Genomic DNA, 25,681 nt, shown 5'->3' with positions numbered 1-25,681 from the left:
AGGCAGGCGGCAGCCGTGGTTGCTGGCCAGTTACCCTCTTCCTCCTCCTCGTTACTCTTTTTAACTGGTATCTTTGTCACGTTATTTTTAAGGAATCATTTTCCTGAAGTCTGGACATCAAGTGGTCCGGAGCTTCATTGAGTGCAGACGATTTTAGACCTTTACGTTGTTCGCTATTAATTTATTAGGGCGAGTCCGCCGTTTAGAAAACAGCTCCCTGAAAGCCTGGCTGTTAAACCAAGCGGGGACTAGTGGAATCTGACTCCTCCTTTACAATGGGCCAGAATTCAGTGCCATCTTCCACACTCACCCGGGAGTATTGCTTTATCATTTGCTGGAAGCTACTTGCATGTAAAATGAAGGTTTGGATATTTAAGTGGTAGTTTCAGTCCATTTACATTGTCAACTAATGAAGGAACCTAATTAAGGTTGATTAAGCATTTTTACTTAATGTACCTTGGGTTTTTAAAAATGGATTTTCTCTCTGCTACAAGTATTTTGTGTTGCTGTTGAAGTGTTTAATGAACATCTATCTCTGCTGTGTTTGTTTTTTTGTCTTTTTGTTTTTTGTTTTTTTCATCTTCTGTGGTCTCTCCTGGGTGGATTTTCCCTATTGAGACAATGGATGGAGTGTTGAGGTTGATGCTGTGCTTTGGAATATTCACTGCAAAGTTCATAACAATTGCTATGCAGACACCTGTGTTTTTTCTGATACAGTCTTCTAAAAGGGCTGCTGAGAGAGGCACTCCTTACTTGCCTTGGGAAAGGCAGGAGCAGCCTGGGTGTTCTTTTGTGTGGTCCAGTTGTGGAAATGCCCAGAGTCCTATGCGAGGACCTGGTGGACCCTCCATGCCCTGAGGGTGGATTTGGACCCACTCATCTAGGCCACCAACAAAGGCCGTGTGGAAGCCCAGGGACTCATGCTTTCCTTTAGGCTAATCCCTATAAAGGATGTAAGCTAAACACTGTTCAGGGAACCGATTTTTAACTGCTTGTAATTAAGATAATTTCTACTTACAGCAACTGGTTACATTGACATGGAAGTTAGGATAGCAGAGGAGTAATTATTTCCTTAGTGACAGGTAAACTTTTTCATAAGCAGAACCTCTCAATGTTACTCCAGCACGGCCTGAACAACCTTTCATTTTAAGGTGGAACTCTTGTTCCTCATCACCATTCCTTGTGCAAGGTTTTGCACATGGCTCTTTGTGGTAGATCATGGAGGGATGGTAGTCTGGCTTTCTTGCTGCCTGGAGCACCGGCTGGCAGAATGCACTTTCAAGTATTGGCTTAGTTATTTCTGTTCTAAGCTCATTTGTCCATGATCAAGTCCTTATATGAAAAATAGTTTCATGGTTAATTTCTTTCAGAATGTGAATTCTATTGTTACATGATTACTAATGTGCTTGAGATACAGGCCCTCTACACTGATTAAAAATCAATAAAATGGGATGTGTTGCAATGTTTACAATGCGTCTATCAAATCCAATGCAAGGAAAAATTATGAACACGGTGAAGATTATTTTTGGAACAAGTTCAGCCCCATAGAAAGTGATCCCTAGTCCTCTCAACCTTCCTCATTTACACAGACCTACAGCCTGAAAGAGGCTGCTGTATGACTCTTTCTGACACCTGACCTGCCCTTCTCATCAGGACCTGCGTCCAGACTATCTGCTTTCACACATCCTATGTCTAACCCACATCATCCTACCCATATGCAGTTATGGGAATAGGGTAATACAGTGGAGTTGGATCACGTACACCTTTAAGGGCACCAGTACACCTGCACTTCTAGGCAAAATCAAGATCAAGTGGGACAAAAATGACCGTGAAATAGTGCATGAGGCCAAGCTGTCCCATGCAGTGACAGTAGGTTCCTTACTAGGGATGTGGAATGCAGGACTCTGATTTTCTGTTGTATTTCCTGAGTCCCTCTTTAAGGGTGAACATCTTACCCTGGCAGAGTGCTAGTGTGCTGTTTAAAGATACGTGGTTTTGGAACAACTACCTCTTTTAATTCCAGCCAACTATTTCATCTGATGATAAACAAAAGAAATGTGGCCTGTTTGATTGCTAACAGAAAACCAGCTGTGCTGGACCCAGAAGACATAGGTTTGTTCCCTGTGAATAAAGTCATATATATTGGACTCTCTGGGTGACTCTCTGGGTAAGGGTGATTTCAAGAGTCATTTTTTATTATGTGTGATTTTTTTTTTTAACCTTCTGACTTAAAACTTAATACCCTGGAGTATTGTTCTTTCTTTCTCTCTCCCATTTCCCTGATACCAGTTGCACGTATCTCAGAATTTCTGAGATAATGATTTGATCTCAAGGAGTGACTCCAGATGTGGGATTTTGCCAGTGTGGCTGCCTGCACATGTTTTAGGAACAGACTTCCCGGAGCTGTTCTCAACTGTGGAAAGAACCATCATAGGTGACAGTGTGTAATTTTACATATAAAAACCATATACATCTAGTTAGATATGTCATGGTAAGTCACTTAGTTTCTGACTTTTGGTTGTCTTACCTATAAGATAAGGAGTTTGGATTCCCTCATTTCTAAGATGTCGTGTCAATTCAATTCAATTAATAACTTAGAAAAATTTTCAAGCCTTTTGTGTTTCATTTACTACCTGGTTTGGTGGCGTGGGGGTGGGAATCACCTTTGCTTTCACTTTTTAAAAAAAATAACCAGTTCACAAACACTATACATTATTTGAGTTCTCAGAAAATTAAAATGTAATGCAATAGGGAATACAGAAAAATAATAAAACCGTGTTCAGAAAAGCATAGCACACAATTGTAAGAGGGGGTAGAATTGTGAATTATACACATTATCAAAGAATAGATTGGTCTAAATCAGGGACAAAAGGCACCCCCCCCCCCCCCTTAAATTTAAAAGGAGTGTGTTAGCTAGGAGAAGAAAGACTATTTCATGCATGTTAGTCAACTTCTCAAAGATTTAGAATCCAGAGAAGTTAATCTCTTGTTTGTGGGGGCTCTTAAAAAGCTACTTGTCTGGAGAAGTGTATGAAACTCCTATCAGTTGACTGTTACTTGTTAGCATCTCTGGCAAAAAGCTTAGCAGTAGAAAAGATCATAACAACTGGCTAACAGAAGGTTTGGAGATTATCTGGATTTTAGTATTCTATGCAATTTTTGAATTCTGCAGCAAAAGTATTGTGGCTCACATAAAAAAACTACTAGCTCCCATATGGGAGCCAAAAGAATCAAAAGACACATTTTGTGAGGTGGAACTCATGAACGAGAGGTTGTGTTTGTTTTTAATAATGCATGTTGTTAGTTGCTAAGAATTGACAGCTATTATTTGCAGTATTTTCTCAGGGATAATCTCCTACTCATCTACATGCCATATGTGCAGGAAGTGCCAAGAAAATCTGTTCTTCTTCGACCACTCTGCTGCCTGAACTACAAATAGTACATTTTGGTAGCAGATGGAACACGAGGAAATGCCAATTCAATTTGATATGACCCCATGTCATGCAGTGGGTTTCAACAGGAAAAAGTGCTGCTGTCACTAATATGGAACCTGTGTCTGCATCTGATGTCCTTTCACGTAACCTGTAATAGAAAACAGCAACAACTTAAATTATGAATTAAAACTTTATAGCTGGGAGGGACATGAAACATTTCCTGTCCAACCCATTCATTTATACGATGCAAGGAAGCATAATGATAGAGTTACACAATTAACATACCTGGGGCTAAAAACCCAGGTCGTTTGTTTTCAGGAACAATGATTTACTTTTAGATTCCTCACAAAGTACAGCAGGAGATAGAACACTTCACTATTTAGACTTTACATTCATTGAAGGAATCCTAGTTGGACCTAGAAGAGAACAGCAACGCCTCTGGTCTGTTAACAGGAGGAGTTAATTAAATTGATTAGCCGTAACTAAGTTGTTTTTTTCACCAAGATCATTTCAAGAAACCACAATGCGCGGGCAGCGGCTTCACATGCTTGCCTTAAGATCAGGGGAAAAAATATGGTGAATATGTACAATTGTAACTTCCTTGAAATTTTGGTCAAACTAATGCCAGCTAGTGTAGTAAGCCCTGTTACGTTGCCCGGAAACCCTGATTAGTTTCATGAACTTCAAAATCTATTAAGGAATAGTTTGGGAGAAATTTTTGAGCAGAACACGTCCTTCTGAAATACAGATGCAAGTTGGCATGTGCTACAGCATGATAAATCTCAGTTCTGGCAATCGAGATTGGTTTGCTTACTCTTGTGAAGTGTTGACCAATATGGGGGGCACACGTTTTCAACTCTGGTTCTGGTTTGCGAGTCTGCTTTGTAGCTTCACCAGACCCTTTTCTGATTTCATTCATGCTACCTATTTCACTTCTGTTCAGACAATTAAAAATTAAGGTAAAGAGAGTAAACTGTATATCTCCTTACTCTATTTTTGTTTTCATTTTTTGAGGTAAAAGGTGGGATCAGGGATCGTTGTTTGAGAACACTTTTAATCATTTGAAAGTATTTGTTTGTTGGTCTGGAGTTACTTTCTACTTTGTTGACAACATATATATGCACTCCTGTTGATATTTCAGGATGGGAGGAAAGAGAACATCATGTTTAAATTTTTTTTTTTTTAACGTTTATTTATTTTTGAGACAGAGAGAGACAGAGCATGAACGGGGGAGAGGCAGAGAGAGAGGGAGACACAGAATCGGAAGCAGGCTCCAGGCTCTGAGCCATCAGCCCAGAGCCCGATGCAGGGCTTGAACTCACGGACCGTGAGATCGTGACCTGAGCTGAAGTCGGACGCTCAACCGACTGCACCACCCAGGCTCCCCAGAACATCATGTTTAAGAGCACAGATTTTGGTGTTAGTCATCCAGCCCTGCCACTGATCACACGCGTGGTCTCTGAGAGTCCATTTCTTCATCTGTAAAATGGGGCTGATAATAGTACTTACCTTCTTGTTTTTCTAAGGTTTCAATGAGGTGATTTGTAGAAAGCTTTGTCACAGGCTTGCACATAATAAATAGTCAGTAAAAATTAGTCCTTGTCTGTTTAATTTTAGTTTTCTTTATATTTCAACTGCTTCTTTGTTACATTCTGACTTAAATGAGCTTTTTGAAATTCAAATAAGTAATCACCAGCCTGCTACCGGAATAAATCCCAAAGTGGGCGAATCTTTAATCATTCTGATAAAGTCCCATGTACTTTTGGAATGGCGTATATAAAAAGGGAAATGTGGTAGGCAAACCAGAGAGATCCCCAGCAGCTTATAAGTGGATTTTTTGTTGTCATTTTTCATCCAAGTAACAGAGCCTAAAAGCCTACTTCCTGAGCTGCCGTGTGTTGGCTTGCAACTTTTGTTTTAAATTTTCTTTACCTTTGTTCAGTGACATTTTATGGGAAGTGAAAACTGTGGTCCAGTCAGCAGATTTTATTTACTGGTGGTAAAAAGGATTCTTATGACATCGGATCAAGTCACTGGTTTAATTTCAAGGTCTTGAGAAAAATATATTTTTTAAATCAATATGGAAATGAAGAATTAATTTATAACTGTGAATTTGATTCTTCATGAGACAGTACTTTGTTCTTTTCCAGTTTTATTGAAGTATAATTGACATATAACAGAAAGTACTATGACAATAGAATTTATTATTTATGTATCTTTCATACCTTTTAGTACAGGGCTTTATTAAATATTTCTTGAGTGGGTAGAGTGATATTTGGATTATCATTCCTTTATAGTATAAGTTAACATGGTGATCATTGAAAATTATGGAGGGTGTCCAATAAAGTATTACCACAGAACTAAACTGAATTCAAGTAGTGTGTAACTTCTTTAGAAAGTCATAAAGTTAAAACCAAACTAAATGTCCAACAGTGGGGAATGGTTAACTAAATTCCACTGGGGATGGTTAACTAACTTATACACATGGAATGTTATGCAGTCATTAACAGTAGTTTTTTTTTTTCAGTTTATTTATTTTGGGGGGGGGGCAGAGAGAGAGAGGGAGAGAGAGAATACCAAGTGAGGGGCTCAATCCCACAGGCTGTAAGATCATGCCCTGAGCCAAAATCAAGAGTCAGATACTTAACCGACTGAGCCACCCAGGTGCCCCAACAGTTTTTGAAGAACATTTTGGTACGGAGAAATATTTTATTATTTTTTTTTATTTTGTATTTTTTGTTAAATATTTATTTTTGAGAGACAGAGAGTGCAAGTGGCGGAGGGGCAGCGAGAGGGGGACAGAGGATCCAAAGCAGGCTCTGCATTGACAGCAGTGAACCCGATATGGGGCTCAAACTCACGAACTGGGAGATCATGACCTGAATTAAAGTCACTCAACTGACTGAGCCACCCAGGTGCACCTGGAGAAATATAATAGTTGAAAAAAAAGACTATAAAAGGATGGTGAAATAAGAATGAAAAATAATCACACCAGCAGCTACCAGTTAGAGTGCTCGTGGTGTGCAGGTCACTGTTGTGGCTGCTTTGCATGAGTGGGGCTGAGCTTCACATGCACATAGTCGGCTGTAATGCATGGTGGAAGGAATTTCTGGTTCTCTTCCTTCTCGGTATATGTTGTACTTCCTGTGTTTTTGGCAGTATACCTTGGTAAGTCAACTGGTTTAATGCCAGAATCTCACCTTGAGCTCCACCCTCTTTCAGGATGGGGATGGGACAAAGTAAATCCAAGCAAAACTTGATCTTTGGCTTGAACCTCTGCTGATCACATTTGTCCACAGCACAGTTTCAAACTTCTGGTTTGCTTACAACTTAGTGATATATTTTGGTTTTGCTTTGCTTTGAGTTCAGCTAGTGTGTATGTGTGTGTGTGTGTGTGTGTGTGTGTGTGCGTGCGCATGTGCGTGTGTGTGTCTGTTAGGAATAGCAACTTCTCTTTTTTTTTTTTGGTGAAATGTATATACAAATAGGTATAGACAATGATTATTCACAACTAAAAAAATAAAATGAATACCTGAGCTGTTAGCTCAGCTGTTAGACACATTTTCAGTGTCTTAGAAATCCCATGTTGCCCTTTTCCTGACAAATCTTCCTTCATCCCATGGACTGCCCCCCCCCAACAATTCTGATGAATTTAGTGTTAAAGTCATTCCCTTATTTTCTTTACAATTTATGACCATTTTATAGTTTCCTTTATTGTGTGTGTGTGTGTGTGTGTGTGTGTGTGTGTGTGTGTCAGAAAGGGGGGGAGGGGCAGGGAGGGGGAGAGAGAATACCAAGCAGGCTCTGCACTTTCAGCTCAGAGCCTGATGTAGGGCTCAAACCCATGAACCTCGAAAAACCATAAAATACCTAGGAATAAATCTAACCAAAGACGTGAAAAATCTATACACTGAAAACTATAGAAACCTTATGAAAGAAATTGAAGAAAACACAAAAAAATGGAAAAAGATTCTATGCCTCTGGATAGGAAGTACAAATATTGTGAAAATGTCGATACTACCTAAAGCAATCTACATATTCAATGCAATCCCTATCAAAGTAACACCAGCATTCTTCACAGAGCTGGAACAAATAATCCTAAAATTTGTATGGAACCAGAAAAGACCCCGAATAGCCAAAGCGATCTTGAAAAAGAAAACCAAAGCAGGAGGCATCACAATCCCAGACTTCAAGCTGTACTACAAAGCTATAATCATCAAGACAGTATGGTACTGGCACAAGAACAGACACTCTGATCAATGGAACAGAGTAGAGAACCCAAAAATGGACCCACAAACGTATGTCCAACTAACCTTTGACAAAGCAGGAAAGAATATCCATTGGAATAAAGACAGTCTCTTCAGCAAGTGGTGCTGGGAAAACTGGAAAGCAACATGCAGAAGAATGAACCTGGACCACTTTCTTACACCATACACAAAAATAAACTCAAAGTGGACAAAAGACCTCAATGTAAGACAGGAAGCCATCAAAATCCTCGAGGAGAAGGCAGGCAAAAACCTCTTTGATCTTGGCCGCAGCAACTTCTTACTCAACATGTCTCTGGAGGCAAGGGAAACAAAAGCAAAAATGAACTACTGGGACCTTATCAAAATAAAAAGCTTCTGCACAGTGAGGGAAACAATACACAAAAGTAAAAGGCAACCGACAGAATGGGAGAAGATATTTGCAAACGACATATCAGATAAAGGGTTAGTATCCAAAATCTATAAAGAACTTATCAAACACAACACCCAAGAAACAAATAATCCAGTGATGAAATGGGCAAAAGACATGAATAGACACTTCTCCAAAGAAGACATCCAGATGGCCAACCGACACATGAAAAAATGCTCAACATCACTCATCATCAGGGAGATACAAATCAAAACCACATTGAGATACCACCTTATACCTGTCACAGTGACAACTCAGGCAACAACAGATGTTGGAGAGGATGTGGAGAAAGAAGATCTCTTTTACATTGTTGGTGGCAATGCAAGCTGGTGCAGCCACTCTGGAAAACAGTATGGAGGTTCCTCAAAAAACTAAGAACTACCCTCTGACCCAGCAATTGCACTACTAGGCGTTTATCCACAGGATACAGGTGTGCTGATTCGAAGGGACACATGCACCCCCATGTTTATAACAGCACTATCAACAATAGCCAAAGTATAGAAAGAGCCCAAATGTCCACAGATGGATGAATGGATATAAAAACAGGGAGGGGGACAAAACAGAAGAGACTCCTAAATATGGAGAACAAACTGAGGGTTGCTGGAGGGGTTGTGGGAGGGGGGATGGGCTAAATGGGTAAGGGGCACTAAGGAATCTACTCCTGAAATCATTGTTTCACTCTATGCTAACTAATTTGGATGTAAATTTTAAAAAATAAAAAATAAAATTAAAATAAAAATAAAATAAATAAACATTTAAAAAAACCCAACAAACCCATGAACCTCAAGATCATGACCTGAGCGGAAATCAAGAATCCAATGCTTAACCAAATGAGCCACCCAGGCGCTCCTCCTTTATGGTTTTGTTGTATGTTGTGTTTGTACATGAAGAATACAGAGCTGTTTAGGGGCACCAGTCTTAGTTTAGTCAGTAGAGCATATGACTCTTGATCTTGGGGTTGTGAGTTTGAGCCCCCATAACGGGCATAGAGATTATGTAAAAAAAAATACAGAGCAGTTTGAACATGTACCAGATGTTTTCATGGTATTGAGAAATTGATATTACTTAAAAAATTAAAATAATAGTATTTTGGCATGTATAAAAAATCTTTATCTTTTGAGTATACATGCTAATATATTTATGGGTGAAATTATGGTGTCTAGGATATGCTACAGAATAATCTGGGGGAAGGTGAAATAGGTAGGAATACAGATAAAATAAGATTGTCCATGAATTAATAATCATTGAGTATGTGGGGTTCACTATATTATTCTCTTATTTTTGAGAGTGTTTACAATTTTTCCTAATAAAAAATTTTAAGTGTTCTTACGACTTCCATTTTTCACTCAATATTATGATATTAAGATTAATCCACACGAATGTGTGCAGCTGTAGTTAATTTATTTTCATTGGTGTATTTATTCCAGTGTGTAAAAATAGTCTATTCATTCGGTATGACATTTGGGTTATTTGTAGTTTTTTGCTATTATGAATAATAATATCCTATAGGTGTCTCCTGGTGTACATTTCTCTAGGTATACTTACTGAGTCATAAGGAATGAGCATGTTCAACTTTACTAGGTAATGTCAGACTTTTCTCAAAATCCTGGGTATTTACACTCTTCCCAGGAATGGATCAGAACTCTGCATCCTGAAACACTGTGGAGCAACGGATTATTTAAGGTAAATGCTAAACTGTTATACTAAAGAGAACCCTAGAAGACAGCAATGTAAAAACATAGAGATTTTTCTTTTTTCCTTCCTTCCCTTTGTTCCCTATTTCCCTTATTTCCTTTCTTTCCTTTGTCTCTTGTACCACGTTCTGAAGGTGTGTGATCCAGGCCATCAGAATTGCTTTGCTTCATTAAATTATTGGAATTTTCTCCACCTTGTTGGTCTGCTGTCACCTAGGGAACTGAACTTGTCTCCCTGGTTGAAACTGGGTCTTAAGTATATCCGTGTTCTAGCTCATGGGAAGGAAAAGGAGTCTTGAGGAGCATGTGCCCCAGTGTTTTAAAACCCAGGCCACAAGTAGCACACACAATTTTCATTCATTGAACGAGTGAGAATTTAGTCACATGGCCACATCTGCTATAGGGGAGATTGGCAAACATAGTCTGTCTGGACAGCCTGGTTTCCTGCTACGACTCTGTGACCATGGCAGAAGGAGAGGAAGATTTTAAATAGAACTACACTATGACCCCAGCAATTGCATTACTAGGTATTTATCCAAAGGATACAAAAATACTGATTCAAAGGGGCACATGCACCCCAACATTTTTTTAGTAAATCTTTCAAAAACAATTTCTTTTAAGTTTGTTTATGTTGAGAGAAAAAAAGAGAGAGCTCAAGTGGGGTAGGGGCAGAGAGAGAGGAGAGAGAGAATCCCAAGCAGGCTCCACACTGTCAGCACAGAGCCTGAAGCAGGGCTTGAAGTCAACTATGAGATCATGACCTGAGCTGAGATCAAGAGTTGGACATGCAACCAGCTGAGCCACCCAGGCACCCCTACGCTCCAGTGTGTATGGCAGCATTATCAATAATAGCCAGACTATGAAGAGATCCCAAATGTCCGTCAGCTGATGAAGAAAGACGATGTTATACATACATAATGGAATATTACTCAGTCATCAAAAAGAATGAAGTCTTGCCATTTGCGACAACATAGATACAACTAGAGTATATTAATCTAAGCGTAATAAATCAGTCAGTGAAAGACAAATACCATATTATTTCACTCATATGTGGAATTTTAGAAACAAAAGAGATGAAGGGAAGGGAAGGAGAAATAAAATAAGGGGCACCTTGGTGGCTCAGTTGGTTAAGCGGCTGACTTCAGCTCAGGTCATGTTCTCACAGTTTGTGAGTTCGAGCCCCACATCAGGCTCTGTGCTGATAGCTCAGAGCCTGGAGCCTGCTTCAGATTTTGTGTCTTCCTCTCTCTCTGCCCCTTCCCCACTTGTGTGCATGCTCTCTCTCTCTGTCTCTCAAAAAATAAGTAAATAAGTAAGTAAATAAGTAAATAAACATTAAAAAAAGATAAAAACAGAGGGAGGCATATCATAACACATTTTTAAAAAGAAGTTTATTTATTTATTTTGAGAGAGCAAGAGAGTGTGTGCCTGCAAGTGAGGAAGGGGCAGAGAGAGGAAGAGAGAGTATGCCAAGCAGGTTCTGAGCTGTCAGCACAGAGTGCAACACACGGCTCAAACCCATGAACCATAAGCTCATGACCTGAGCTGAAACCAAGAGTTGGACTGTCAACCAACTGAGCCAGCCAGGTACCCCAAGAGACTCTTAATTATAGAGAACAAACTGAGAGTTGCTGGAGGGGAGGTGGGTGGGGGATGGGCCAGATGGGTGATGGGCATTAGGGAGGGCACTCGTGATGAGCACTGGGTATTATATACAAGGGACAAATCACTAAATCTCCTGAAACCAATACCATATGTTAACTAGCTTGAATTTAAATACAAATTTGGAAGAAAAAAAAAAGATTTTTAAAAAATTTATTTTGAAAAAGAGAGTGTCAGTGGAGGAGGGACAGAGAGAGGGAGAGAGTGAGAATCCCAAGCAGGGACTGTGTCATCAGTGCAGAACACGACACAGGGCTTGAATTCACAAACCATGAGATCATGATCCGAGCCAAAGTCTGAAGTTTAACCAAATGAGTCACCCAGGTGCTCCAAGGAGAGGAAGATTTTAGTGGACAATAAGCAGTTAGCAATAAAGATAGGTTTTTTGGAGAGGCAATCTATTTGGGGGCGAAATGGTATTTTAATTTGTATGTGTTTCATTGCTAATAAGGTAGAACATCTTCCCTGAATAGCTAAGGCACTCCTGAAAAAACCAAAGCTGGAGGCATCACAGTCCTGGACTTCAAGATATGTTACAAAGCTGTAATAATCAAGATAGTATGGTACTGGCGCAAAACAGACCCTTAGATCAATGGAACAGAATAGAGAACCCAGAAATGGACTCACAAATATATGGCCAACTAATCTTTGACAAAGCAGGAAAGAATATCCAACGGAATAAAGAAAGTCTCTTCAGCAAATGGTGTTGGGAAAACTGGACAGCGACATGCAGAAAAATGAGCCTGGACCACTTTCTTACACCATACACAAAAATGAACTCAAAATGGATGAAAGATCTAAACGTAAGTTAGGAAGCCATCAAAATCGTGGAGGAGAAACCTCTTTGACCTCGGCCACAGCAACTTCTTACTCAGCATGTCTCTGGAGGCAAGGAAAACAAAACCAAAAATGAACTATTGGGACCTCATCAGTATAAAAAGCTTCTGCACAGCAAAGGAAACAATCAGCAAAACTAAAATGCAGCCAATGAAATGGGAGAAGATATTTGGAAATGACATCTCATATAAAGATTAGTGTTCAAAATCTGTAAAGAACTTACCAAACACAACACCCAAAAAAACAAATAATCCAGTGAAGAAATGGGCAAAAGACATGAATCGACACTTTTCCAAACAGGGCATCCAGATGGCCAACCAACACATGAAAAAATGCTCAACATCACTCATCATCAGGGAAATACAAATCAAGACCACAATGAGATACCACCTCACACTTGTCAGAATGGCTAACAGTAACAACTCAGGCAGTAACAGATATTGGTGAGGATGTGGGAAAAGAGGAACCCTTTTGCCCTGCTGGTGGGAATGCAAACTGGTGCAGCCACTCTGGAAAACAGTATGGAGGTTCCTCAAAAAATTAAAAATAGAATTACTCTATGACCCAGCAATTGCACTGCTAGGTGCTTACCTAAAGGATACAAGTGTGCTGTTTTGAAAGGGCATGTGCACCCCAGTGTTTATAGCTGTGCTATCAACAATAGCCAAAGTATGGAAAGAGCCAAAATGTCCATCAATGGATGAATGGATAAAGAAGATGTGGTATCTATGTACAATGGAGTATTACTGGGCAATCAAAAAGAATGAAATCTTGCCGTTTGCAATAACATGGATGGAACCAGAGGGTATTATGCTAAGTGAAATTAGAGAAAGACAAATATCATAATGACTTCACTTATATGTGGAATTTAAGATATAAAACATTAACATAAGGGAAGGGAAGCAAAACTAATATAAAAACAGGGAGGGGGACAAGACAGAAGAGACTGTATTTAAGAAGAGACTCTTAAATACAGAGAACAAACTGAGGGTTGCTGGAGGGGTTGTGGGAGGGGGGATGGGCTAAGTGGGTAAGGGGCATTAAGGAAGACACTTGTAGGGATGAGCACTGGGTGTTATACATAGGGGATGAATCACTGAATGCCACTCCTGAAATCATTATTGTGCTATATGCTAATTAACTTAGATGTAAATTTAAAAAAAAAAAGAGCATCTTTTCACATTTTGGCTGGCTATGTGTTTTTGTCACTAAAATACTTATATCTTTGCCCATTTATCTGTTAGTTTGTCTTCTCGTTGATTTTTTAGTTTTCTTTTTAGTATGTTCTCAATATTAATTTCTTATCAATTATAACTACTGCAAATATCTTCATCATGGTTGTAGCTTATACTTTCACAATTATAAAAGATATCTTTTGATAAACAGAGGTTGTTTAAATTTATTAGATGTATCAATTATTAACCTATGTTTGGTGTTTAAGCAATTCTTTCCCTACTTTGAAGTCAGAAAGATATCTGTCTACATACTGTTTTAAAATTTTATTTTTGACAAATTAATGGGGTTTTAATTCATCTGAAGTTTATTTTTCATACTGTGAGCTAGGGATATATTTTCATTTCTTTTTCATATGAATGGCCAAATTTATTTTTTTAGTTTTATTTGCTAAATAGTTTCTTATTTTATTTTACTTTCTTTGATTTTGTTTTGTCTTATTTTGTGTAATTTTTAAAGTAAGCTCTGTGCCTATTGTGGGACTTGAACTCAGGACCCTGAGATCAAGAGTTGCATGCTCTACTGACTGAACCACCCAGGTGCCCCCTAGTTCCTTCTGTCCTGATTACAGTTTCATATGTGCATGAATTTATCTCTGGGTACTGTTATGTTTCATTGGTTAGTTATAGGTTACTGCACCAGTATTACATTCTTTTAATTACAGTAGCTTTATAATAACTCTTTATATCTGATAGGCCAAATCCTCCTTACTTATTTTTTCAGAACTACCTTGGGGATCTTGGTCTTTTCTCTTCCATATACATTTTAGCATCAGCTTTTCCTTCCCTGAGAAACCTACAGGCATTTTGATTGAAATTGTGTGACATTGTAAGTCAACTAGAAGGGAGTTAGCATCTATATAATATTAGTTCTTCCTATGCATTAATGTGAATATTTCTCCATTTACTTAGTTCTTGTTAAAATGTCTTACTATAAAGTTTTATATTTTCTATGTTTTTATTAGATTTATTTCATGATATTTTTATTATTAATGTTCATGAGATCTCTTCTAAAATTGTTTTCTGTTATACAGAAATGCAGTTTATTTTTGCATATTGGTCTCATATCACACCACTTTGCTGGTCTATTACTATGTCTAATTCTTTTTTTTTTCTTTTTTGTAAAAAAATTATTTGCAAAGCAAGACAGTTTTATTTCCCACTTTCCAAACTTTATGGCTTTAATTTATTTTTCTTGTATTTTTGCCCTAGACAGAATTTGGAGTACAAAGTTAATAAAAGTGGTGACTTTGGCATTCTTTTCTTGTTCTCGATTTAAAGGGATTGGTTTTAAGCTTGTCCTCCCTTAAAGGATGATGATTGTTTTTGGTTTATTATAGGCATTTTTCATCAGGTTAAGTATAATCTCTTATATTTCTTGTTTACTTGAGATTTTAATCATTAATAGGTGGTTGAATGTTATCTTTTTTTCTTTTTGTGTCTATTAATACTTTTTCTTTAATCTGTTAATGTGTTGAGTAATGTTTATAGGTTGCCTAATATTAAACCATCTTTGCATTCTAGAATTAAACTGTCTTCACTGTTGTATTTTATGTATATAAAAACAGTTGGAGGGGCACCTGGGTGGCTCAGTTGGTTAAGCATCAGGCTCTTGGTTTCAGCTCATGTCATTATCTTGTGATTCATGAGATCAAGCCATGTCTTGCTCCGTGCTGACAACTCAGAGCCTGCTTGGAAGTCTATCTCTTCTTTCTCTCTGCCCCTCCCCCTGCGCGCTCTCTCTCAAAATAAATAAATAAATAAACTTTGAAAACAAAAACAATTGGATTCAGTTTGCCAGTATTAAGGGTTTTTTGCCTCTCAATACCTGAATGAAACTGGCCCGTGGTTTTCCTTTATGATAATATCCTTGTCTGGGTTCATATCTAAGTTATACTAGCCTCACATAATGTGTTGGGGAGTATTACTTCTCTTTCTATTTTGTGGAGGAGTTTGACATTTTGGAATATTCCTTTCCTTGAAAGTTTGGAAGAACTATTTATCTGAGTCTATTTACTTTGAAGAACTTTTTTTAAGTTTATTTATGTATTTAATTTTGAGAGAGAGAGAGAGAGCGTGAGCAGGGGAGAGCAGCAGAGTGAGAGGAGAGAGATAATCCCAAAGCAGGTTCCATGTCCAGCATGGAGCCTGATGCAGGGCTGGCTTCCACGACCTTGGGAATCATGGCCCAAGTGGAAATCAAGAGTTGGTTGCCCAACTGACTGAGCCACCCAGGAACCCCATGTGAAGAACTTTTTAACCGCTCATTGGTAGTTAGTCATTTCCTTTATTAGTTATAGGATTATTTATTATCTCTATTTCTTCTGGCATCAGTTCTGATAAGTTATATTTTTCCAGAAATTTGTCTATTTTATGTTTTCAAATATATTGGTATGTTACTGATAGTATTTTGTTATTTTTTTAAAAAGTGGCTGATCTGTATTGAATATAATATATCATCGGGGTGTCTGGGTGGCTCAGTCAGTTGAGCATGCAGCTCTTGATTTCAGCTCAGGTCATGATCTCATGGTTCTTGAGTTCAAGCCCCGCATTGGGCTCTGCACTGATAGTGCAGAGCCCGCTTGGGATTCTCTCTCACTCCCTCTCTCTCTCTGTTCCTCCCCTGCTTGTGTGCACGCTCTCTCTCTCTCAAAATAAATAAACTTAAAAATTTTTTTTTCTCTTCTCTGTTTCTTGCTGAATGTTAAAGGGGGCTTGTCTATTTTTGCTGGTTTTTCTTTTTTATTTTATTGATCATTGCTCTTTACTATGACCTTTGTGATTTTATTTGGGTTTATTCTGTTCTTTATTGTCTTAAGTTGGATGTTTATTCATTTTTATCCTTTTCTCCTACTATAAGCATTTAAGACAATAAATTTCTTTTCTAATATAAATGTTATTTCTAACAAGTGTGTTACTCCTAACAAAGGTGTCTGTTCTTCATTCTAATAATTATTTATGATAATTCCCCTTGAAGTATCACCTGTGCTGCATCTCACAAGATTTTATATGTAAAGTTCATTAGAATTAAGTTCTAAGTATTTTCAGTTTCTCAAATTGGTTTCTTTTTAAAATTGTTTTATTTTTATTTTTTAAAAATTTACATCCAAATTAGTTAGCATATAGTGCAACAATGATTTCAGGAGTAGATTCCTTAATGCCTCTTACCCATTAAGCCCATCCCCCCTCCCACAACCCCTCCAGCAACCCTCAGTTTGTTCTCCATATTTAGGAGTCTCTTCTGTTTTGTCCCCCTCTCTGTTTTTATATTATTTTCGCTTCCCTTTCCTTATGTTCATCTGTTTTGTCTCTTAAAGTCCTCTTATGAGTGAAGTCATATGATTTTTGTCTCTCTAATTTCACTTAGCTTAATACCCTCCATTTCCATCAACGTAGTTGCAAATGGCAAGATTTCGTTCTTTTTGATTGCCGAGTAATACTCCATTGTGTGTGTGTGTGTGTGTGTGTGTGTGTATATATATATATATATATATATATACCACATTTTCTTTATCCATTCATCCATCAGTGGACGTTTGGGCTCCTTCCATACTTTGGCTATTGTTGATAGTGCTGCTATAAACATGGGGGTGCATGTGTCCCTTCGAATCAGCACACCTGTATCCTGTGGATAAATGCCTAGTAGTGCAATTGCTGGGTCAGAGGGTAGTTCTATTTTTAGTTTTTTGAGGAACCTCCATACTGTTTTCCAGAGTGGCTGCACCAGCTTGCATTCCCACCAACAATGTAAAAGAGATCCTCTCCCCATCCTCTCCAGCATCTGTTGGCCTGAGTTGTTAATGTTAGCCATTCTGACAGGTGTAAGGTGGTATCTCATTGTGGTTTTGATTTGTATCAAATTGGTTTCTTCTTTGACCCAAGAGGCATATAGGAATACACTTTCAAATTAAAACAAAAAAAGTGGGAATATTTAATTTCTCTTTTTTTAAAAAAATACTATTACATTGTGATTTGAAAGTAATAGTGTTTGAAATTAGTTGAGGATTGTTTCCTCTTTTACTATTCTCTGGAGGATTTCATGTAAGATTGGAATTACCTTACTCTTAAATGTTTAGTAGAGCTCATCACTACAGTTATCTAGATCTTGTGCTTTCATCAAGAAAAAGTATCTGTCATTGCTTACACATTTACATATCTTTTGATTGACTGGCATAACATTGGCTATAATATTCTCATATCTTCTTAATCCCACAGCATCTGCAGTGATGCCTCTTTTCTATGAACAACAATTGTCTGTGTGCCTTTTCCCCTTTTTTCCTTGATTGACTTCACCAGAGTTATTAGTTTTTTAAAAGAGCAATATTTTTGCTTTCTTGATTTATTGTATATTTGTTTTCTGTTTCACTGGTTTATTCTTCCTATTATTCTCTTCCTTTTTTTTTTTTTTTTTTTTTTGGTGAGCATTGTTTTGCCAATTTTTAAAAGTTTTTTCTTATTTTCCAAGTTCTTATTTTTCTTCTTTTCTAATGTAAATATGTAAGCTAATAAAATTTCCTCTACACACTGCACACCTGGATTCTACAAATTTTTATAGGTAGTATTTTTGTCATCTTCCAGTTATCACGTTTTCTAATTTCTATTATGATTTTTGCCTGCCACCCGTGATATGTTTAAAAATGTGTTTAAAATTTTACAGATATGTAGAGTTATTTCAGTTATCATTTTGTTACTGATTTCTTACTTTAACTGCACAGTTTTCTTTGTTATAAATCTTTTACACTATTGAAGATTATACCACAATCTCTCCTGGCAGTTTGCATCTCCCTCCCCCTGCTTTATATCTCTCCATAGCACTTATTATCATTGGTCTATTTTATACTGACTTTATCTTCTTTGGGGGCTTTTTAAATTCCTTACTTATGTGAAAGCTGATGATGTGATTAAAATCATATTTTAAAAATACTTTAGCCTGCATTCTAGTTTCAATAAGATAGCTCATGCGGTGGTATCTCTCTAACTTTACTATGGTATATGAAATAGAAGTCTAATATACATTTTTTTGAGCCTATCAATATAATTTTTAGTAATGAGATTTAATTGACGTAATATTAGTTTCACGTGTACAACATAATGATTTAATATTTGTAAATATTGCAGAATGTTCACCACTGTAAGTCTAATTAACATCCGTCACCATACAGTTACAATTTTTTTTCTTGTAATGAGAACTTATTTTTTTATTTTATTTTTTTTAAAGTAAACTCTTTCACATCCTGGGGCTCAAACTCATGACCCTGAGATCAAGAGTCACATGCTCTTCTGACTGAGCCAGCCAGGTGCCCTGTGATGAGAACTTTTAATATACACTCTCTTAATCCCTTTCAGACAGTTATTTTAGATTTTTCCATTATTGATTTCTATTTTAGTATGACAGTTCTATAGATTATAGAATTGAAGATACTATGAGAAGAATTTAGTCTTGTGTTTTTCCCTAAAAAGTATGACAGGGTCTGGTCCTTACCATCTAGAATAATGTTTATAACCTAAGTTCAGCACCCTGGGGAGGATATACATATAAGAGAGCAAATAATATTACACTAACAGTTATAAGTTCTTCTTTTTTTGTTTTAATGCTTCACCCTCTGGATAACGGCTCTTTTTTTTTTTTTTTTAAATGTTTCATTTACTTACTTTTAAGTAATCTCTACACCCATCGTGGGGCTCACACTTAAAACCCCACATCGAGAGTTGTATGCTCCTCTGACTGAGCCAGCCAAGCGCCTTAGTTTTAAATTCTTCATATGTAGGTTTGCATTTGCACCTAGAAAAATCCAGGATGTATGGATTTTAGGGATGAAAATGTATACTGAGGTCTCCTATAGTGGGCAGAGCGTGACAGCATCCACATTTTATTGATAATCTGAGATGCTGTTGGAAAGGCTCTGGGGTTTTGCTCTTTCTGATCGTCCAGACTCTGCTTTCATTCTTGCAGTTTGCAGGTGGTAATGTCTCTTTTCTTGTGGAACTGCTTCATTTTATCCTTTGGAGTTCCACTCTAAAGCTGGCTGCAGAGACCTTTATAATTCAGGGCCCCATGTCAGAGATAGCACCCGCCAGCCTTCCTGGCACCACAGCGGAGTAGCTGACCTGGCATAACCAGAGCATTTGCAAAGATTCCAGCATTTCTCAAAGTGCTTGATGTGCTAGTTTCTGATCTGTCATTTCTAACTCCTTTCTCAGTTGGTCTGTGGAAGACCTCTGGACTTTTGCCCTTTGCTTTTATTATTTTGAAGGTGCAGCTTACAAAAACAGCTCTCTCCCTTAGACCTCCCGCAATTAAGATAGAACAATAGGTGTCTGCTTATCTTACTTAAGTCAGCCGATTTTCCCTTCTGAGGAAGTCCACATTTTAGTCTGGCTGTGAAATTAGCATGTTTGAAAAATGGAATTAAGCCTCCAGACATTATTTACCATAGAGAGCACGTGGGAAGAAGTCAGTCTGCTCATCTTGTTTGACATAGGTCATGACAGTATGGCATATTTTGATGTCTTGTCAGTGTAGTTCATGAAAGTTATGTGAGGATTAGTGATGGCTTTTCCTTGTGCCTAATTTGTTTTTCTTTCTCTTTTCTTTCTTTTTTTTTTTTTTTGAGAGACCACGAGTGGGAGAGGGCAGAGAGGGAGAGAGAGAGAGAGAGAGAGAGTATCTTAAGCAGGTTCCAAACTCAGTGCAGAGCTTGACGTGGGGCTCTGTCCCACGATCCTGGGATCATGACCTGAGCCAAATCCAAGAGTCAGATGCTCAACTGACTAAGCCACCCAGGTGCCTCTTCTTGTGCCTCATATTAATATTCTACAGTTTGAGCACAGTGCATTCACGTTATAATCTCCAAGCGTCAAGAGAAAGTTTGGAACTCAAGGCCAAATGTGTGACCATTGTCGTAGGACTTCCTGTTGCCTGTTGCCTGTCCTTCACTGAGGGGAAGGTGAAGAGAGCTAGGTCAGAAGAGCCTCCTTTTTTGGAAGGCACAGGTCGAGCATAAAAGTGGAGGGCTGTTTTCAGGCTGACCTTTGAGCTCCAGTAATTTGCTCTCATTTCTTCCTTGCGCCCACGTTTCCTTTTTCTCTTCATCACTGCAGACAGTTGATGCACTCCTTACTAATAATGGCACAGAAAGCCAGCAAGTTTTGGAACTTTAAAAAAAGGAATGTGTTAGATCTTGTGTCCCTTAGAAAAGAGAGTTTTCCGAGTACACTACTACAAAAAGAGAAGGAGCTGATGAATGCCTTTTCAAATGACCACTCCTTTTTTAAATTGAACTTCTATTGCAGTTGTATTAACAATGTTTACAGGAATTCATACACGTGTCACCGAAAGTCTATGTTTGGAAGATTTCCACACTATTTTTCTAGTGTTTAGGGTTTTAATTATACTCATTTTCCTGCATTCTCCAAATACCTATCTATAAATAGGTATCTCTTGTTTGAAGCTGGGGCCTTGCAGCTTCATACCAGAGTTAAGTTAGACTATAATACTAACTTAACTCTTTTCTGTCAGGCATTGCAATTCCTCAGCGGTCTTGGAATTAAACTGTGCAATAATGTACAAATAGCTCTGTGCACTATGAAATACAATGAAAGTTACTTTTATTGTCTTTGTGGTCAGTCATCTCTCGGGTGTTTCTGACACTCTCATATGGCCATGTTCCCCATTTTCATTATTTTTCTTTTTAAGTTTATTTATTTTGAGAGAGTGTGCGAGCAAGAGAGGGGCAGAGAGAGAGAGAGGGTGAGAGAGAACCCCAAGCAGGCACCACACTGTTAGCGCAGAGTCCAACTAGGGGCTTGATCCCATGAAAGCCCATGAACCGGGAGATGATGACCCGAGCCAAAATCAAGAGTTGGACGCTTAGGGGCGCCTGGGTGGCTCAGTCGGTTAAGCGTCCGACTTCACTCAGGTCACGATCTCGCGGTCTGTGAGTTGGAGCCCCGCGTCAGGCTCTGGGCTGATGGCTCAGAGCCTGGAGCCTGCTTCCGATTCTGTGTCTCCCCCTCTCTCTGCCCCTCCCCCGTTCATGCTCTGTCTCTCTCTCTCTGTCTCAAAAATAAATAAAACGTTTAAAAAAAAAAAAAGAGTTGGACGCTTAACCAACTGAGCCACCCGGACATCCCTGTTACGTCCCTTTTTCCATTACCACATAATACTCTGAAATGTGCTTGCTTGAATAGATTGATATGTTTCATGTAGCGTAGTAGTTTATAGTTTATGGCCTCGGGAATCAGATTGCCAGAGTCTGAATCCTGGCCAGGCCACTCTCCAGCTCTTTAACTATGGGCAAATTACTTACTCCCATTCTGTCTCACTTTCCTTGCCTGTAAAATGGAGATACAATAATAGTGATGGGGGGGGGGGGCTGGCAGCGAGGCCAGTGAAAGAATTCACCCGAGGCAGAACAAAGGAGATAGAAGTTTATTGAATACACTGCCAGTGGGCAGGGCAGCAAAGGAGAGACCGACACCAGGAGGTGGTGAGGGCGGTTATAGGGCGGAGTGAAAGAGTACAGGGACATACGGAATTTTCCCTTGTTTTGGTAATCTTAGGAACTGTGCCTGGTTGTAAGTAGCCTATTGGTCAGTTAGGGCCTGTGGCCTAACTGTGATCTGTGGGCCCTTTTGCCTTGCTTAAGTTTCCATTGCTCAAGCCTGGTGCCTAAAAGCGGCCTCCACACCTCCCTCAGAGCATTGTTAAGACAAACAGAGTGTTGAACAAACGAGCGGGCACACAGTAAGTGCTCCAAAAATGTTAGTGTATTGCCACTTTATGAACTCTGGCTCAGGAAGCAATAATAATAAACTAAAGGGTACAGAAAACTTAGTAGCTGAAAGGAGACTAAGGAGATATGAGGACTAAATTTAATATGGCATCTTGCATGGGATCCTGGAACAGGAAAAAGACATTTAGGTAAAAACTCCAGAAATCTGAATAATGTATGGGCTTCAGATAATTTTGAAAATATTAAGAGTAGGAAAATAAAACATTTGCTGTTTTATTTAAAAAAAAAATCCCACTTACATAACTTGTATGACTATACAGAACTTATTGGCTAAAGTACAGAATTGGTAAGACAAAAAATGGAAATTCTCAAATGGATTGGTGTATATACTTCCTGTGGCATTATTTGTATTTACATTCGTAATATTTACACATCAATCTACTTACTTAGTTAACGAATGTGATCATTTGCAGAATAGTTAATACTGCTCAGCAATATATCATCTATACTAGCGCTGCTCAGAGTTGGTCCCTAGACCAGTGCTGGACAGCAAACTAATTGTTACCAGTCCATGAGGAGATAAAGTGTATCGTGGTACTGCTTTCTTTATCCCAAAACTCTTGCTAAAAATGAATGTCAGCTGAAGTAAGCAGTGCTTAGTGATGTGATGATTTAGGTTCTGGCACGAGCTTTTTATCTCATTATGGACCTGGAATGATTAGTTCATTGACCTTCATTTGAGTGGTTATTGGTCTGCACCATTCCACAGTAATGTATAAAGATCTGCCTAATCCCTTTGTTAAAAAAAAGTTTATTTATTTTTGAGAGAGAGTATAAGCAGGGGAGGGGCAGAGAGAGGGAGAGAGAGAATCCCAAGCAGGCTCCATGCTTTTAGCACAGAGTTCAACACAGGGCTTGATCCCACAAACCATGAGGTCATGACGTGAGCCAAAATCAAGAGTTGGACGCTTAACCAACTGAACCACCCAGGGCCCCCTGCCTAATTCCTTTAAAGGCTATTACCATTATTTGTTCTTTGTTGATTTAGAAAACAAGATCATCCTTCAGTGTAAGAGTGGTGGCCATCCTATGGCCACCTCTGTATTTGAATATTCGTCACTGTTAGCGATTGGGCTTCCTTTAAGGAGGCAGCATGGTATACAGGTTAATATCCTAGATAAATACAATTCAAATTGTAGTTCCTCTGGAACCTCACTTCTCCAGTTTGAAAATGGGTGTGATGATTACATCTATTTTATAAGATTATTGTGAGGAATAAATGAGTTTATACCTGTTAAGAGTTTAGTGCTGCCCTTGGCAAATGGTAAGGGTTCAGCTAAAGTGAACTGCCATAATAATGATTATTGTTTTTTTAATGTTTATTTGAGAGAAACAAAGCGCGTGCATACACACACGGGAAGGGGAGAGGCAGAGAAAGAAGGAGAGAGAATCTTTTTTTTTTTTTTAATGTTTATTTTTGAAGGAGAGAGAGACAGAGTGTGAGCAGGGGAGGGGCAGAGAGAGGGAGACACAGAATCTGAAGCAGGCTTCAGGCTCTGAGCTCTCAGCACAGAGCCCCACGCCGGGCCCACAAACTATGAGATTGTGATCTGAGCCGAAGTTGGATGCTTAACCAACAGAGCCACCCAGGTGCTGAGAGAGAGAATGACAGAGAGAGAGAGAGAGAGAGAGAGAGAATCTTAACAGGCTCCACTCCACGCTCACTGGAGCCTGATGTGGGTCTCGATCTGTGACCCTCGGATCGTGACCTGAGCTGATACCCAAAGTTGGACACTCAACCGACTAAGCCACTCAGGTGCCCTAATAATAATTTTATACTACTACCTGAAGCTCTTGTCTTAATTAGTGGCAATTTTTTCCTGAAATGACTTAAAACTCACTCATCTCCAGAGAGATTAAAATTACTTAACAGACTTAAACTTACAAAGCAAACACTAAAAAAGTAAATTTTAATGGTTCTGTAGAAGCGCAATAGGAGATATTTAGCCCATCTCCAGAAGGTATATTGGGTCCAATCTTAAAAGAATTGTATTGATAGACTTCTTACAATGTTTAGCTACAAAGAGGTGCTTTGTTATAGTTCTTCCTTTACATCATCATTGCTAGAGAAACTTGAGGGTAATGAATTCTGCTTTTTCCGTGTGTATGATTGCAGCTATAGATGTAGATTGCTCTACCATTAACTTGCATTAGTTACTTGTTCATTAAGAGTTGCCAAAAATAAACCATCCATCAAACAGATGAAGAGAACCATAGTTATTCCAGCCGCTGTCACAGGCCTAATGCACTCCTTTGCTTCCACATAGAATGTATCTGTATCGTATCTGGATGTGTCCTGTTTCTTTCTTCCCTTTGAGCATGGCAGCACCCTTCCTAAAGAACACCTGAAATAGATGGCAGCTTACAGGTCTTCCACAATTACACTCTGATTTCTCCTCTGTGTTAGCCTGTAGGTATTCACTGTGCCATTAAAGTCTTTATCACTTGGGGCTCATGAGTGGCTCGATCAGTTGAGTGTCTGGCTCTTGGTTTTGGCCCAGGTCATGATCCCAGGGTCATGGGATCGAGTCCCATGTCAGGCTCTGTGCTGACTGTGGAGCCTGTTTGAGATTCTCTCTCTCTCTCTCTCTCTCTCTCTCTCTCTCTCTCCTTCCCTCCCTCTGCCCTTTTCCCACTCATGTTCTCTCTCTTAAAAAAAAAAAAAGTCTTTATCATTTGATTGTTTTGAGCTAAGATCTAGTCTCCCCTCATAATGAATCAGAAAAAAAGTTTGGGTCCACTCTTACTCTTGTGATCTGATGCAAAATGCCTGTTTACCATATAAATGTCACCTGCGGTTATTAGTGGCCCTGCTTACAGTACTAGCAGCTGACATTTACAGTTTGTTTCTTTTAAGGGAGGTCATATTGCTGTCACCTTGTAGATGGGGAAATGAAGCGCAAAACTTAGAGACTTAGTTTCCCCAAGATCACACAGCTACCAAATGTTGGAGTCACCAGAGTTCAAGCCTGTAGGCCATCCATTATGCAGAGCTATGTAAGGACACTGCCTATGGAAGGTTAAATGCTTAGATTTCTTGTCACCCACTCCTTTTAAACTTCCAGAAAGCTAGAAAGAGTGATTACCATTTTTGTCTTGATAGAGTTTATATCAAGTCAGATAAAAGTCTTTTTGTTGTTGAACAATTACGTAGGAATACGAAATTGTCTTCTTATCTCAATGGATTACTTGATGAGGAAACTCATTGTAACGTTGGCTCTTCGTTTGTAACAGAAAAGGCATTTTGGTGGGTAAGTATTAAAAATCGAAAGTGGAATACTCTTGGTTAATGGTCGTGCCTTGTTCCTAGGGGTAAGAATGGTTGCCTCAGCTCCCCTGTTACTTCCAGCAGA

General features: G+C 38.7%; 1 protein-coding gene across 2 annotated transcripts in view; it reads left to right on the top strand.

Moving 5' to 3' along the window:
• Nucleotides 1–25,681, top strand: part of SRGAP1 (SLIT-ROBO Rho GTPase activating protein 1) — a 277,813-nt gene that overhangs the window by 1,084 nt on the left and 251,048 nt on the right. The window lies entirely within an intron of this gene.

This window comes from Panthera pardus, unplaced genomic scaffold (genome assembly GCF_024362965.1).
Source record: "Panthera pardus isolate Hobbes unplaced genomic scaffold, ASM2436296v1 HiC_scaffold_6, whole genome shotgun sequence".
Classification (NCBI taxonomy): Eukaryota; Metazoa; Chordata; class Mammalia; order Carnivora; family Felidae; genus Panthera; species Panthera pardus.
Note: the sequence above shows the minus strand (reverse complement) of the source record. Positions and strands in the feature narration are given on the sequence as shown.